The sequence below is a fragment of the Astyanax mexicanus genome, chromosome 18 (assembly GCF_023375975.1).
Source record: "Astyanax mexicanus isolate ESR-SI-001 chromosome 18, AstMex3_surface, whole genome shotgun sequence".
NCBI lineage: Eukaryota > Metazoa > Chordata > Actinopteri > Characiformes > Acestrorhamphidae > Astyanax > Astyanax mexicanus.
Window position 1 is genome coordinate 18,961,421 of NC_064425.1, and position 17,681 is coordinate 18,979,101.

Sequence of the window (17,681 nt, forward strand, 5' to 3'; positions counted from 1 at the left end):
TGAAAACTGCCATACGTTTTCAGTATTTTTATAAAATTTTACTAAAACTAAGCTGTCACAATAAAACAAATAAAGAATAATAAATTTTCTTGGTCTGGAAGCATCTGTCAATGCTTCTTTACACAGTTATTATATTCTATCATAAAAATATAAAATAATTTGTCTTTAGATGGAAAACAAATTGTTCTTTAAGTTTATTTTCATTTTAGTATCATGAAAGAGAACGCATTACAAATGACTTACATCAAAACACAGAGAGATGCCCCTCAGCAATATCTCGCTGTTCTCATTTGTTTTGCATCTGACAGTCTTGTCACAAAACAAGTCACTGAATAAATGGTACTATTTAAAGTTCAGTGCAGCTGTGCTTCGCGGCTGGATGCTAATGTCTTCCCATTTACAGACAAGTCTCATTAACAATCGCTTCATCTGAATGTCTCTCAGAATATTTAATACATTTTCTAAGATTGCCTCAGGTCACATCAAATGTGAGATGTGTAGATATGTAAATGAGATATATGAAAGTTGATATCTGCATCAGTGTGAGAAAAAATAGGTCTTTACAGTGTAGGAAGAAATTTAATAAAATAAGATTATGTGATCATAAATAATATGTATGTGAATTTAACCTTGTTCTTCAGTAAAGTCAGTAAATGGTTTATAAATTAAATGTGAATAGAAAAAAACAATGGCTGTTTTTTACTTGCTTTCCTATTATTCATAAGTATTAAAATCCATATAATAGGTTTATATTTCATATATATTTTTTTCCTCTTGACTTTTTCAGTTTTATGCATCAAACAACACTGAAATTAATTTCTATATTAATCATTTTCAACATTCCTTTTTTGTTTCTGTGCCTTTACAACTGATGGCTCTTTTAAAAAGCAGTTAACACTCCAATCGAAATTCTAATGTAACTATACTGGTTTTGTTACGAATTAATTGAACCTTGGCTGTTTTTGCAATTTAATTTACATATATAAACAATTATATTAAGTTTTGGACCTTTTGGACCAGTATATGGGCATTAGAATGTGAGACTAGTTTTCCTGACGTAGTTAATTAGACATACCTTATACCTTAAACCTTATACACATAAACTCAGCTGACTAGAGAAAGCCCTAATTAATGGAATACTGATTTTAAAAAAAATTGACTTTAGATTTTTCAGTGTCTACAGAAGGGATGCTCAAAATTGGTGCATGTGATAAAGCAAAAGCTGCGGAGAAAACAGAAAAACACATAATGCCCTGAGGGTAATCTTTTACATTTATTCTGCTCTGTGCATGTACATCAAGGGAAGTTGGATTCTAATTCAATTAATTCATAACTAACATTCTACACACCAATTAATATGAAGTACTGAGAAATGCAGTCCACATAGCTGATGACGACAGGTCGTAAAGTTCTTTAGTTCGCTCACTAAACTGCAGTGCGAAACCAAAACTAATTGGACCAAATACACACAATGTAACAAAGACAAACTTTCCAGGCTATGGTCTGGACTTTCAGGTGTAAAAATACCCTCAGACTCGAGAAAGCCAAACCTGGTGAAGTGAATAGGGGCAAGGTTAAAAAATTACCATCTATAATCTTTCCAACTTGCTAAAAGTGCATCAAAGAGCTGTTCTTTTTGAGTCAAAATAACAGGGTTGTCAACAGGTTTTTGCTTTAGCCAAATTCACATACCTCCTGTTTATACAACAAAGAAAAACTAGTGATGCTCATGGGCCACTGGCTTTATGACCAGACCACACAGGAGCAAAAGTGATGTAAAATCTAAAAATAAGATTGCAAACAAACTCCTTACCTAACTTTCTAGAAGATAGAAAGAGACCCTGTGCATGTTACAACAGCTTTATTTTGAACTCATAGACAGTGGAAGTCTGTCTGGGGATAATCACAGCACTGTGAGGCTGTAGATGTCGGCTGTTTAGGAGTCCCCGCCAAGTTAACTGTCTGTTTCTGTCTGTGATAACTATAACACTATGCAGCCTCCTGACAGCACACTTGATTAGCATAGAGGAGATTAGTTAAGGCTTTAAGCTAGCTTACATAACTGCCTGTAACTTGAGCTCTACTAAATTAAATATTATTTTTCACTCGGGTGCAGGGGGGCAGTCTGCCCACTAGACAGCTCAGCGAAATGCCAGATGGAGCACCTCCTTTCAGGGTGTTGTGTCTGTGACTAATGAGGAGCTTTTATTATTATTTTTTTGTATTTAAAAAAAAATAAAAAAGTGTTTACTCCTCTCAAGCGGTCTAGGTGGAGAGCACCTGCTGTCCACAACAACATGCACTCTGTGCTCAGCAAATGCTCAAAGTTTGGGGTGTGTCCCAACTGCCTACTGACTACTATTACAAACTTACTACTTACTAGGGATGTCACGATTTCGATATTTTGTCGAAATCGATCAAAATGATGTAATGGCCTTGAGCCTCAAAGTCAAAAAGAGGATCGACGATCCCTCCCTCTAAGCTACACAAGCACGCACGCGCGCTACGCTAATGGCGCAGCACACTGTAGCCGAACACTGTAGACATTTTGACTGCTCAAAGAGCAGCCCTTTCTCCAGAGAATGTGAATATTCTCATCTTCTTAAAGAAAAACTTGAAAATATAAAATAACAGTTGTTTTGTCTAGCCTTAAATATGTTAATAGTTTCTCTCAGATAAAGTTAATAATATATCTTTGTTAAAGAAAAAAATTGTCATTCTCAGGGACCGAGTCTTATTTTTCACGTTTAACTGTTATAGTAGGATAGAGTTCAGTTTGTTAAGGCTCTAATTGTTCTATTATTTTGTACATGACTGTTCCTGTTTTTTTTATTATTTATTTTATGTTGCACTTTGCTGTTTTAATAGTGCACACTGCTGCTACCAAAAAAGCCACTAGATGGCATTACATATATATCTTAATTAAATTATTTAAATTTCACCTTTAGTGCCTAATGTGGTGTATTACAAAACACTTGTATCTCTTTGCATCACTTATATCAAGCCCACCTTTTGAAATAAGATATCATAAATTTGATGAATCAAACCGATGACTGACCAGAGACAAATCTAAAACTTGCATAGGCCTCTCTGCTGTAAACAAAAGAAAAGAGAAAATCAAGAATTGAATCGAATCATGACCCTAAAATAAATAAAATCGAATTGAGGATTTAGAGAATCGTGACACCCCTACTACTTACTAATCCCCTTTTTTACTCCATTTTACACCAATTACCCATTTCCCTTTTCATAAGATTAGTACATTAACCTGTACTACCCCAATTTCCACATTGTTAACCCATTAATACCCGTTTTTTCTTCCAGTCTTGGAAAAATACAGGGACAATGTTTCCTGTCCTGTCTGTAATGCAAGTCACAAAATAGTCTCTAATATTCTAATATAAAATCTGTATAAAAAAATTTATCCAACTAAAATATTTGATGTCCATTGCATTGGAAACCTGTGTTCAACGTGTTTATTTTATATTTGATATTGACTTTTTTATCATGATAAAAAATAATTCATTATTAACCATGAGATTTTTTTTCAGCGTAGTGGGTGGCTCTAAGCTTCTGTTTCATTGGCTTGTAAACATTTTCATTGGCTCATGGTCTATGCTGATGGAAACGAGATCTTAATAAGTGTTACTGTAAAAGAATGTCTATTGTAACGGACGAAGGGTCTGAAAGGAGCAGCCTGGTGGTCAATCTTCATTAATTGCACATTGCACCCGTAAGAGCAGAGTGTGAAGGTTCAATTAGCAGGGTAAGAGCACAGTTTTGCTCCAAATATTGCAATGCACACAACATTATGGGTGACATACCAGAGTTCAAAAGAGGACAAATTGTTGGAGCACGTCTTGCTGGTGCATCTGTGACCAAGACAGCAAGTGTTTGTGATGTATCAAGAGCCTCGGTATCCAGGGTAATGTCAGCATATCACCAAGAAGGATGAACCACATCCAACAGGATTAACTGTGGACGCTGTAAGAGGAAGTTGTCTGAAAGGGATGTTCGGGTGCTAACCCGGATTGTATCCAAAAAACATAAAACCACGGCTGCTCAAATCACAGCAGAATTCAATGTGCACCTTAACTCTCCTGTTTCTACCAGAACTGTCCGTCGGGACAATAAATTATTGTGGTCTAAATCCAGGTGTTTCAGTTTCAGTTTCATTTTCCAACCCCTGCGTGTTTTATAGCAAGGTTAAACAAAGTTATATTTTTTCTTTGCACAAAGTTCCAGTCCTATTGTGTAAGTGCAGGTTGACTCTGCTCTGTAGTCTGGCTGAAAATGACTGCTGCTTTCTTAATTCAAGAAATGAGTATTAGAACAGTGCCCCATATTGATTTTCCAATTTGATATAGACTGGACAATATTGTAATGTACACTAACTCTTTCGTATTTGCATAATTTCTTTGGAAACAATTCAAAAGAAGTGATATCTAAATACAGTACAGCCCAGCAACAACAACCTATTGTTAGAAGAACAATAGTTCATATTAAATTACCTTTATTAAAAGATGTATGAGCCAAATAAATTCTAAAACAGTGGAGCTAGTCAGATTTTAATTCAATAGCCTACTTAAAACAAACAAAAATCTAATGATTTTGAATCATTTACTGCAGCTCTCTCCTCAAAGAGCCTCATCAAAGAACATAAAATGGGGCCATATTTGTAGAAGTATCTAACCTCCAACTCGGAGAAAGAGAGCAGACTGCCATCTGAGCTGCAGTTCATGTGTTCATGCTCAGCTTGTTTAGAATTCCTTCCTTGTATCTCTCAACCACATCTGTGAAGAGACCACCAGAGGCCAAGCAGCCTTGCTGGATCTCTCTAAATCAGGCCTAAGGACCTTTATGGACAAAAGGTTCAGAAGGGGATATTAGATTTTTAGAGGTCATTCAAGATATGATGAGAGTAGGAGGTTATTCTACTTAAAGACGAAGTGAGATCCTTTTTAAATGTTGAAAAATAAACAGTAAGACAGCTAGGTAAAGATGGCTGACCTTGCAGACTATTAGTTGGTAAGTCAGATAATGTCAAGGGAGCAAGGGACCTGATCAATTGCTCTAAGAACCACTGGCACACACTTCATCATGTGTGATCTAAACCTGTGGCTGGTTATGCATCCTTATTGCCATTGCTATTGTTACTGCTATTCCACTCATTATCACAGTAATAGTTGCAAAAAAATAGTTGCACCCAGAAGGAAGTGTTGGTTTGAAATGCTCATTGGAAGGGAGATGAAGTTTGCTAGGAACAATAAATTATTAAAATTAATTTGACTGATATCAGCAGTGGTTTGTCACATTTATTGAGCTTCACATAAAGGAGTAGTGTGTATGCTATGGCGTTGTAGAGGTTCCTACTGGTGTTCTGTGATAATCCATCCTATACTTCTGGATTTTTATGCAGTTCCTGCTAATTTTTCAGTAGGGGTGGAATGTTAATAGCGTGTCCAATAGCAACCCACGCACACATATCTTAATCAGGGAGAGGTCTGATGATGTGGCTGGCCACTATATAGTATCTGTGTCTTCAAGGTAGTGCTGGACGATATGGCCAAAATTTATATCACGATATATTCCTTAAATTTCGGTCAATACGATATCATTTCGATATCGATATAAATACTTTGAAGGCCTCAGAAAACTGCTAAGAAGCCCTGCAATCCCTGCAGCACTGCGAATTTAAATTATTATATAACTGTGTATTTGCACTTTTTGTATGGCTGGCATCAGATACCCTCATTATATGCACATCTATCTATCTATCTATCTATCTATCTATCTATCTATCTATCTATCTATCTATCTATCTATCTATCTATCTAATGGAAATCTGTACCTACTACTGTCTGAAAATTTTATTTAAGTATTTGAAACCTCCTTTCACAAAAACTTTACTACTTTAGAAATAAAAGTAGTCAAAATAAATCAATGCTCAATATTATTTGCATATAGCAAAATAATAACATGACATCCCTGTCAAACATAAGCCTATATAACTATTACCAATAAAAATATAAATTACAACAGAGGCAGAACTTCTTATTCTTTGTGAACAAATTTAACAGATTAAAGTGTTTCAACTAGGATATAGAATACAAGAAGCCTTTATATACATAAAAGCAACAAGATTTTCCCGTCAAATAAACAAACCTACAGGCTTTATCAACTATGAATAACTTAGTTACAACATAAGCTATAGAAGTGCTTCAGTCAGTATTAGAAAAACATTGTATGTAGTGGAGTTGCTTGAAGTGGTGGAACAGATTAGATGTATTAACATTACCGCTGCTGGTCGGCTGCACTCTCCGGCACAATTTGCAGCAAAGCGGCAAGGGAGCGGACCCGCGGAGGACCCGCGAGCGGACCCGCGGCCGGCCTCGAGGACCCGCGGCCGACCGAACCGACCTTAGCCTTGGATCCGCTCGTCCCGGCTCCGTTTGGCTCCAGCGCGAGACATTTTTGCTGCGTAGCGAAGCGGACCCTAGCCTAGCCATTTTAATCTAGCCTAGCCTGTTTGGCTACATGCCTGTGTGGTTAGGTCATCACGCACTGACGTAGCCCAGCTACGGGGGCTGAATGTGTTGAGCTCTGCGGCGAGCTGACGCCAGTAAAAAACGCCTGTCCGTGATTCGGTAAATAATACATATCGATATACCACAAAACTGATATCACCGTTATTGAAACATTTCTTATCGCGATAAATACCAATATCGAATTATTGTCCAGGCCTACTTCAAGGCAAACTTTTGAGATGGTAGCTGCATGCGGATGAGCATTGTCCTGCTGGAATAATGCACCAGAGTGTGCATTCAGATAAGCTAGGTCCACTGATTGAATTGCAGTTGGGTCATCAAACTGCATTGTGTCATCGTACAAAAATTTCCCACCAAATCAATGACACCATGAACTTTGTGATCTTTGCACTGATCACAGTGCATCCACACATGGGTTCGTTCATCGTTTCAACCAAGACAAGAGTAGAACTCATCACTGAAGATTCATTCTTGTCGGTTGATTAATTATGGGTGCAACTATTTTTTTATGATGAGTGTATACCTGCTTATACTGTACCTCATTCTGCACAGACAGAGCTGAGGTGGGCAGCATTAAAGAGACCACCTGGTGGCTCACATTCAAGGCAAGCATTAGTTCACCATGATATTATGCAGAAACACAAACAATAAAGAAAGATCTTTTAAGAGAATGGAACAATAGCTTGGAGAAAAGCAGTTTCCTCTAGCAAACAAACAAGCAACTCAAGGAAATGGAGCTTTGAATTGGAGCCATTAGCGAGTTGGAAGAAATCTTTATTTTTTCTCCAATAGCATCTCTGGTAGCATCTCTGTTATGACTCAGTAGTGAATCTGCATTTTCTTTTCTTACAGTGTTTTCACATATCTTCTTTCAGTTCTATTAATAATATCTCATTTCAATATGTTTTATAGAGCCAGAGGCTTCATTGTCACCTGTATGTGAAGCTCCACTCAGTGAGATTAATAATTAACACTTCATGCCATCAGTCATTAACAATTATGCTGCATGATCTGAAAGGAAGGAAAGTTCATCAGTGTGAAAGCAACTTCATCACTAACACTAAAGTACAGGCACATTAACAGAGCGGAAAATCAGTCAATTCACTTCAGTTTAAGAAATCAGGGTGTTCTGAAACCAGTTTAAAAACATGTTCAATGGCTTAAATAACCACTAAGACTACAGATGTGAACACTTCACTAGAATTAGTCTTGCCATTAATAGCTTGGCTAAGCACTGGCATTCCTTTAATGGAGGGGATTAGTCCCAGTCTTTCAGGAAATCAACATGCTCACAGAACCTGTTTGGGGCACAAACAAGTAACCTGCTTTTTCTTGTTTAAAGCCATTAGATACTTTATGATTGTGGGTTTTTATGGAGAGTGTGATGCTTCTGTGTTGATCTTAAAGGAGAACTGGTGTGAAATGGACATGGGGTGTAGTTAAAAATGATAATGATTATGGACTTTTGTCAAGAAGTCCACCTCCATTCATCCCCAGCATTCTTCTAACAGGTTTACAATGCTAGTGATAGGGGCATAGCGTTGCCCATGCAAAGAAATCACTATTTTTATACTATTAACAGCTCAACGTAGACCCACACTTTATTGGTATTCAGAGGTCCTTGAAATTTAGGTAGGATAGGGGAAAAGGTAATTAAATAGCTTGAAATGCATGAATATTTCCACTGAATAAATTTAGGGCTATGCCCCTATCGCTTCAATTGTTGGGAGCATAGGCTAAAAGGGCTGTATTTCAGAATGGAAATGGGTGAATGGAGGTGGGCTATTCGACAAAAGATTGGACTTGTATTCGTGGTTTACTACATCCCAAGTCTATTTCACACCTGATTTCTCCTTTAGTAATTTAATACACCGACGGGCCAAAAATCATGGGACCAACATGGTAATGATTACCATGACTTCTGCCATTTCCCTGACAAACAGACAAATAAATATTTATTGAACCTTTAGGAAATATAAAAATTACCTGACCTGAACTGCAAGATATATGTGTGAGGAACTGAATGTAAATTTAATTTCTCTCAGAGTTGCTTGTCAGCTTGTGCATGGACAACTCTAGCCGGATGATGCTAGTCATTATCATTATCACCCACTGCACTGTCCACTGTGGGTGGTAATGCTATCTATGATGTATTCCTGGTACACACATGACACTGTGGATCGAGGAATGTTATATGCCTACACAACTTCAGAAGACAACTTTACTCACAAGACAACACCTCACAACTTACAATACGTGTGGGCATTCCTAGGCTGGAATGTCATTGTAAAGACATTACAATAAAGCTGTAAAATAAAGAAAGAATACTAGGTCCCCTTGTGCATAATATATATTTATTTGAAATAAGAAACTAAAGGACAATGGAGTATTTAATTAATATATGATATCACAAAAATAATACAATGATTATTTGACAACTGATTACTGATACTCTTGCAAGCGTTTTTTTGCATTGCACATTCTTCCTTAAAATGACTTAAAAAATACTTGTTAAAGTGTTTCCATTAATTTTCCCTTTGCACTGATGTAGATCTTTAACAGATATCCTTAAACGATATCAATGCTATATCACACTTTTGGTGAGTGTGTTTAAATAATTTTCCACATTTTACAAAATAACCAGTGGATATTTTGTCATCGGATGATCTTTTTTTAATCTTGCAGTCATACAAGACCATTTTTACACTGAAAATGGATACAACTATATGTCCTGTGAAAGCAATGAGGTAATTTTCTTCTGCATCTCTTGCAAGATGTTCGATAAAACAAAGCGCCAACACAGACACTCACTTTTCATGGCACAGCAGCTGCCACTCATTTGTCTTTAAAACATGTGCACTGCTCTCTCTCTCTCTCTCTTTCTCTCTCTTTGAGTATGTGTTGCATAATGAATCATAAATAGCATAACAGAAGACTAAAGCCTTATGACAATTTTGACACTAGTATTTTTAGGCTATGTCTGTTTTGCAAGTGTTGAGAAACTAATTAGATGCTTGCGGATTTAAAATGTTAAGGTGGATTTAAAATAAAAATATACATGCGCAATAACAGTGCACAGTTTAAACAAGAGCTCAAACATAACATCAGTCAAAACAGACATAAGCCAAACCAAAACGAAACCGAAAAGAATTAACATCTAAAAACAACCAGATGAAAAAAGAGAGGGGAAAACCAAAGGAGCAAACAATAACATAAAGCACCCAACAGTAACAGAATTGGTAAGACAACAGTAATGCTTCGTACACCCTGAAAATAGTTGGCAATACTTAGCAAACAGGTTTCTATACAAAATAGTTAATGGAAAACAAATAGGAATATATTAGTATTCAGGTAATGATGAGCAGGAAAGCTGTATGGGAGTTGCAGTTGGTGGATTTGAGATTTTTGTTTCTCTGTATACTTCTTTCAATTGATGTTGAAAATGTTGGTATTTATGAGATGAGTACACATGGACACTACCAGAAACATATATTTATAATTAGAAAACTTTGATTATCTGATGAGCTCTGACTTAAAGAGTCCCTAAGCCCTAAACCATATTTTTTCCATTAATAGCAGAAATTTATTCCTCTGAAGTAATGAAACATACCAGTGGTAATTTTCACCTCTGCAGCGCCTTTACAGTTTGAACTGTGCTATAGGCGTGGATAATGTGTGTGTGTACTTTGGTATGCAGACACATCAAAATATGCAAATTAGCCAGTCAATAATACTGCCCCCTGCTGACATCCAACCATCTGCAATGCACTGCTATCAGAGGCACACTGCTGCTGTTGCAGCTCAGCCAATCAACTCTCCATCCTGCCCTTCCTCTAAACCCATACATCACCCAGTGCCTCTTCCAAACTTCCCCTCCCATTTTTTAGCCTTGGGTGAGGGTGGAGTCAGATAGGTAATGGGGGCATGGCACAAAAAAATGCTGAAAACGGTTACACTTGGCCATGTGTGTTTTTTTTTTTAGCAGCACATTAAATCTGCCGTTCTTTTTTAATGGTTTTATTTTATACAAAACAGATGTTAGATGATAGTAATACTTTTTTTCTGGATGAATATTTTTCACCTAGTTCGCATATATGCTCTTTGTCTAATTTTGTTTTGTGGGGTACAAAATCATGCCACAATGCAATTGTGGTAAATAAACTTGATCTCTATTGTAACAGAAAAACATAAGTAAATAAAAAAGCATTCTTAGAATGTTTGTTTTGTTTCCAAAAGCTACAAAACAGCTTTAAAGCTACCTGAACAGAAATCAGGTTGTAATTACAAGCTCAAAAAGTTGTAAATATGAACTTAAAAGCGGCTTAATTTTTCCTCTTTAAGGAGAAATCCCAGAAAATGGGACATTTTTTAATGTCTTTTTTTTTTTTTACATGAATCCATCACTGGCGTGTGTGTGGGGAGCTAAAATGTATCCCTGCAAAGATTTTTAAATATTTGTGTTTTATAGATGGATCATCGGGCTAGTTCGTGTGCCCCCTGAACAAAAAGTGTTTGAGAAGCAAACAAATGAGCTTCAGGCTAATGACAAAGATGTATTTATTCAGGGGAATGATAACAGCAGTTTGATAGTGGGGAAACTCATCATGAGCTCGCCTATCATTCGGCCAGAGAAGGCATCGCAGGAAGGGTGTTTATGATTAACCAGAAGAGGTGATTTATTAAAGATGTTTATGTATTTCTTTTCATTTCACAGCCACAAAATGAGGGCTGAATGTAAGAAGGGCCTGAGTTTATCACCTGTGCTCAATATGGTGCTGAATATGGTTAAGCATATAAAATAAGTACTTGGTATATGGAACTGACCCAATTTATTTATGTCCCTTTTATTCAATAGCAAATTTCAATACCCAAGAAGTCAGTCTTATCAGTTATTTGTGACCTTAAAAGCCGGCATGCTCTAAAATCTTGTCTTGTTTACACTATAAGCCTGAGTGGCACTGAGTGGATAGTAAATATTACCCCCCTTCAGCTACACAATATGTCCTCACAACTTATACTGTACAGTAGTGGTGGGAATCACAGGGCATCTCACAATACAATATTATCACGATACGTTGCCCATGATAGCAATAATATCACAATATTGTGGTTCAGCAATACAAGTATCTACAATCCTTCACAGCATCTGTGTTACTGAAGAGATTTAAATACTCCTAAATAAACAAAAAAACAGTTCATATCAATTATACAGAATTTGACAACCAATATTCTTCACCGCAGGTTTACTCTACTCATTTGAAAAAGTTAAGCACTAGGGGTGTGCCGTATCATATCAAACTATTTTGAATATCGTGAATGATATTATACCCTATTATATTGTGCCATAACACTCACCCCTAATTATCACATCAGGGTTCTACTTTTTTGCTGATTAAAGCAAAAGAAAAATTCACACATTTCTTATTTCCTATTATATATCTACTAGAGACAGATTATATCTGTCCAGTATAATTTATTTTACTTTAACCCTGGATATATAGAGATATTTGGAGTTATGTTACAAATCTGCTAAAATTCTTGTATTTTTTAATATCTCAGTTAGAGGTGTGCCATATCATATCGTATACAATAATAAAATGTAAGTTTTGTTTTGTTGCAGTAGTGTATTTTTTATTTAATAATTTTTTGTCATATCGCCAAGAGTATCGTTATCGCGATAATACCATGAATACCCCCCCTATTAAGCACCTCTCAAAAGATTTCTCAGCACATTTAATTTCAAAAGTGCATCTGGACATCAGTGGACAAATTCAGTACTGTTGGCATCAAATCAGCATTAGGGATGTTGCTGTGTGTAGAACCATTTATTACGTCCTTTGCTTCCTTCCTAAAGCAATTTAAAGAGCTTTAAACTCATTTATTCGCTGCCTTACATGATTTTGCGGAGCAAACCATTGGACAAAACAGAACCCAGCGAGTTGTGAAGAGGTTGCCCTCAGTCCAAAGGGAACTGGGGTGCTGTTCCACAGTTTCATGCCAGGGGCTTACAGAAGAAACCATGTGTGAGAGAATGGCCCACAGTTATGTTAGGACACTGTGATGTTGCTGTACAAACAACACAAACCAGTTAGCCCCCTGTCTAAACTAAAGCTAAATTAACAACAAATTAACAGCTATTTCGAACAAGTTCAGTGAGTTATTGATGATTTTTATACTACAGACTTGAACACCTACACAACTAAATGTAAAATATACTGTACAGCAATTTCTTGTTTGGAAATAATTATTTTAAACATAACTAAAGAGTTTGGTTAAAAAAGGCTTAATCCATTTGATACAAATGTACTTAATGATTGTTACACATCGAATGCAATAAAAACACAATTTAAAATTTAAAAATAAAATATGTATACAGTATATATCTCTGACACATTGTGTGTGTATGTCTTCTCACATCAGCTTAGAACAATGATGACATTAAATTGCTTTTATTGCATGTTTGCAACCAAACGCTTTACAAATGGTTCTGTTCCTTTATGTCTATTTGTTTAAAATTTTTATGATATGCACTTTCTGTACATAAAAGAAGCATCTGAGCTACATTACTGCTACTTTATGTCTTATATTTCAGCTTTTAACCTTTAAAACAACTTACATGCATATTTGTTGCAGTTAGATATACTGTATGAAAGGAAAGGAAGCTGCATTCATTCTTAAATTAGTCACTGTTCTGTTGCTGCCTCATTTTGAATTTCACTAGACACTAGGGGTGTCACGATTCTCTAAATCCTCGATTCGATTTTATTTCCTATTTTAGGGTCACAATTCGATTCGATTTTTTTTACAGCAGAGAGGCCTATGCCAGTTTTAGATTAGTCTATGGTCAGTCATTGGTTTGATTAATCAAATTTACAATATCTTATTTCAAAAGGTGGGCTTGATATAAGTGATGCAAAGTGATACAAGTGATCTGTAATACACCACATTAGGCAGTAATGGTCACATTTAAATAATTTAATTAAGATATATATCTAATGCCATCTAGTGGCTTTTTTGGTAGCAGCAGTGTGCACTATCAAAACAGCAATATGCAACATAACAAAATAAATAATAAAAATACAGGAACAGTCATGTACAAAATAATAGAACAATTAGAGCCTTAACAAACTGAACTTTATCCTACTATAACAGTTAAACATGAAAAATAAGACTTTAAGACTTTTTCGGTCCCTGAGAATAACAAGTTTTTTTCTTTAACGAAGATATATTATTAACTTTATCTGAGAGAAAGATGCTCTTTAAGGTACCAAAACTAATAACATTTTTGAGGCTAGACAAAACAACTGTTATTTTTATATTTTCAAGATTTTCTTTAAGAAGATGAGAATGTCCACATTCTCTGGAAAAAGGGCTGCCCGCGGCGTCGGCTACATTGTGCTGCGCCATTTGCGTAGAGCGCGCGTGATTGCGTAGCTTAGCGGGAGGGATCGTCGATCCTCTTTTTGAATTCGAGGCTCGAGACCATGACATAATTTCGATCTACTTCGATGAAATATCGAAATCGTGACACCCCTACTAGACACTATACAGAGTACTTATTGCTTCCACAAAGAACTGCCATCTTTGAAAAAGAGATATAGCATGTTCAAAGAACATTTTAAAAGGTTAAGGGTAGTTAGAATGAAGTTTCTTCACAATCTCAGATGATACCATGGTAGCTGTTCTTTATGGAACTAAATGTGCTTTTTAAATGTGGCATTTCTCAACAGAATGAGTTAAAGACTTTGTGTGATGCACGAATACACACAAACACAAGTCTGACCTGAGTTTACCTGGGGAAGGCTTGTACAGTTAAATGTACTACAGAGGGTCCAGCTTAGTGAGGAGGAGTACACACTTCACTAATCTCAGATATGATTGATTTTACAGAACAACTGTGTTTATACACTGCAAACATGGTCTGTTTTTTTACGGTCTTGTTTTTTTTTTGGTCTTTTTGTTTTTTTCAGGGGCTAATATTATAGAGTCTGTTTCTTTTTATTATTTCTGTACCTATTCTTATGCCTATTAGTGTGACTGTTAATAATACACTAACACCATTTTAGACACAACTGATCCTCACTAAAAATGTTTAATTTTTAAAAGATTTACCACTTAAACGTTCTTTACTCTATCAGTAGGGCTGCAACGATTAGTCAATATAATCGACAATGCTGATTATTTAAATTTGTCGAATACAAATTTCATTATCGACTAATCGTCAGTTTGAAACAGTACCACATTACATAAAGTGCTGAAGACAGAAGCGCAATGGGAGATGGGTAAATAGTTTGCTCACACAGTTTCAACTTAGTTTGTGTCTCCAAAAGTGCCCAAACACAACATATCACAGTTTTAATCACTAAATATCAGTACTTTCCACGTTTAAACAACAGTCAGACATTTAAATGCCATTTAAATCTCATGTTCTGCTATTTCTATTGTCTTAAGAGATAAAGGACATGGCAGAAAATAATCGTTGACTAATCAACTAATCAGAAAAATAATCGTCAAATTAGTCAACTACCAAAATAATCATTAGTTGCAGCCCTATCTATTAGCTCCTTTACAGAAATGGTAGGTAGAGCCAACTGTGGTTCTTTTAAGGAATAGAACCCTTGGTGGCATCTTTACACAAGTCTGACCTGAGTTTACCTGGGGAAGGCTAATTCAGTTCAATGTAAAACAGAGGGTCCAGCTTGGTGAGGAGGAGTCACATTTTATAGGGTCTGTTTTATTGCTGTACTTATTTTTTATGTCTGTTAGCATAACTGTTAATAATACACCAATACCATTTTTAGACACAATTGACCCTCACTCTGGATTTCCTTGTACACTCTGAAAAATAAAGGTGTGGGTATAGAACCCTTGGTGGCACCTTTCTATCATATTCACACAAAGACACACAAACACGAGTCTGACCTGAGTTTACCTGGGGAAGGCTAGTCCAGTTAAATGTACAATAGAGGGTCAAGCTTGGTAAGGAGGAATACATACTTCACTAATCTCAAATATGATTAATTATACAGAACAAGCCATGTTTCTCCACCTGTTTATCCAAGGTCTTGTTTTGTTTTGTTTTTTTTGGTCTAATTTTTTTTTTTTTTCGACTTTAAATGTATCTGTTTTCAGACTAATTTTATAGGGTGTGTATTTGTATTATTTTTATACTAACTATTATTATAAATATTTCTATTAAAGTGACTGTTTATAATACACCAACATCACACCATTCTTTAGACATAATTAGCCCTCACTCTAGATGTCTCTGCACATTAACGGTGCTATGTTCCATTTTGGTTCAATAAAGAACAATTTTCATAGAAGATATATGTCTGTCAGTTATTTATAGGTTCTTTACTCTGTCAGTTTCTTTAGCTAGTTCTCTGTGGAGCCAATTATGGTTCTTTTATGGCATAGAACCCTTGGTGGCATCTTTATATCATACTCACACAAAGGCACACAAACACAAAAGTCTGCCTGTCAACCTGAGTTTACCTGTAAAGGATAGTCTAGTTAGATGAAGCAAAAATACAGCTCTGGAAAATATAAGAGACCACTTTAAAATGATGAGCAAATAAAGTTATCCAAAAGCAGTGTGTAAGACTGGTGGAGGAGAACATGCCAAGATGCATGAAAACTGTGATTAAAAACCAGGGTTATTCCACAAAATATTGGTTTGGGAACTCCTAACACTTTACGAATATGAACTTTTTTTCTTTGCATTATTTGAGGTCTGAAAGCTCTGTATCTTTTTTTTTATATTTCAGCCATTTCTCATTTTCTGCAATTAAATGCTGTAAATGACCATATTTATGTTTGAAATTTGGGAGAAATATTGTCTGTAGTTTAAAGAATAAAACAACAATGTTCATTTTATTCAAATATATACCTATAAACAGAAAAATCAGAGAAACTGATTCAGAAACTGAAATGGTCTTAATTTTTTCCAGAACTGTAGTAAAACAGAAGGTCCAGCTCAGTCCACCAGAGCTGCTGGTAGTAAGGAGTGTCCTACTTTACACTTTTACACTGATCTCTAACACTATATATACTGATTATACAGAACATTAACACACACACACACACACACAAACACACACCGCTGAGACATCCCAACAGAAACGTCTGAGAAACATTAGCATACATATCCAGCATCTTACCGGTTGGAGAAGTCCTGTGGGGGAGAAACTGTATCCCTCTCTCGGTGTGTCAGGATGTTGAGAGAGTGGACTGAGGGTGAAATGTTAGATTCTGTGCTCCTGCTGGAGCTCCTGCTGTTCTGAGGAGAATTCAGCTCAGAGGTCCAGTCTCGACATGTCCACTAAATTCAGCAGCACAGCTTTATAATAAGTGAAAAGTAGCCCAGAGTACAGACAGCCCGGCCACCCGCTCAACACATACACATCGTGCGAGCGCGCGCGTGTTTGTGAGTGAGAGAGAGAGAAAGGGAGAGAGAGAGAGAGGGAGAGAGAGCGAGCGGGAGCGCGCGCCCATTCTCACGCGCGACTGGGTCACCTGGAAAACGACCGTAATGGATGAGTGTTCCTGTGTCTTAAAGAGCCACTAAACCCTAAACCCTCTTTTTTACCATTTATATCTGAAATGTGTTCTTTTGAACTAACAAAACAAACTAGTCCTGCTTAAAATTATTATTAACATTTCCTAACATTTAAAAAACACTTTTATTGTGGTACTTTCCTCTTCTGTAGCGTCCTCTCAGGTTCAGCTGTGCCATAGGCATGGATGATGTTTCTGTGTACTTTGGTAAGCCGACACATCATAATATGCAGATCAATAAACACAATCAATGATAACGTCCCCCTGCTGATAACCATCTGCGTTTTCCTGTTATTAGAGGCACACTGTTGCAGCTCAGCCAATCAGCTCTCCCTCCTGCCCTGCCTCTAAACCCATACATCACTCAGTGCCCCTCCCAAAGTACCCATCCCATACACTTTGTGAATCTGCTGAAAGATTTTGTTGTCAGGAATCATATGCTTCTATGAGCTGTTTTTGAATGGCTAACTTACAATTACGTTACAATAAGGAAGCCTGCATAGAACTCAACCGCCACCAGAGTCCCACTAACTAGATCTGTTAAAAAAAAAACCCGGCAATTTGGTGTACTAG

At 36.4% G+C, this 17,681-nt stretch overlaps 1 protein-coding gene across 1 annotated transcript in view; it reads right to left on the reverse strand.

Moving 5' to 3' along the window:
* gipr (gastric inhibitory polypeptide receptor) overlaps nt 1-16,999 on the reverse strand; it is a 36,637-nt gene extending 19,638 nt beyond the window's left edge. The window contains exon 1 of the mRNA XM_007236832.4: nt 16,712-16,999. The gene's annotated coding sequence lies outside the window, so the exon portion shown is untranslated. The remainder of the gene's footprint in view (nt 1-16,711) is intronic.
* Nucleotides 17,000-17,681: the final 682 nt, after the last annotated feature.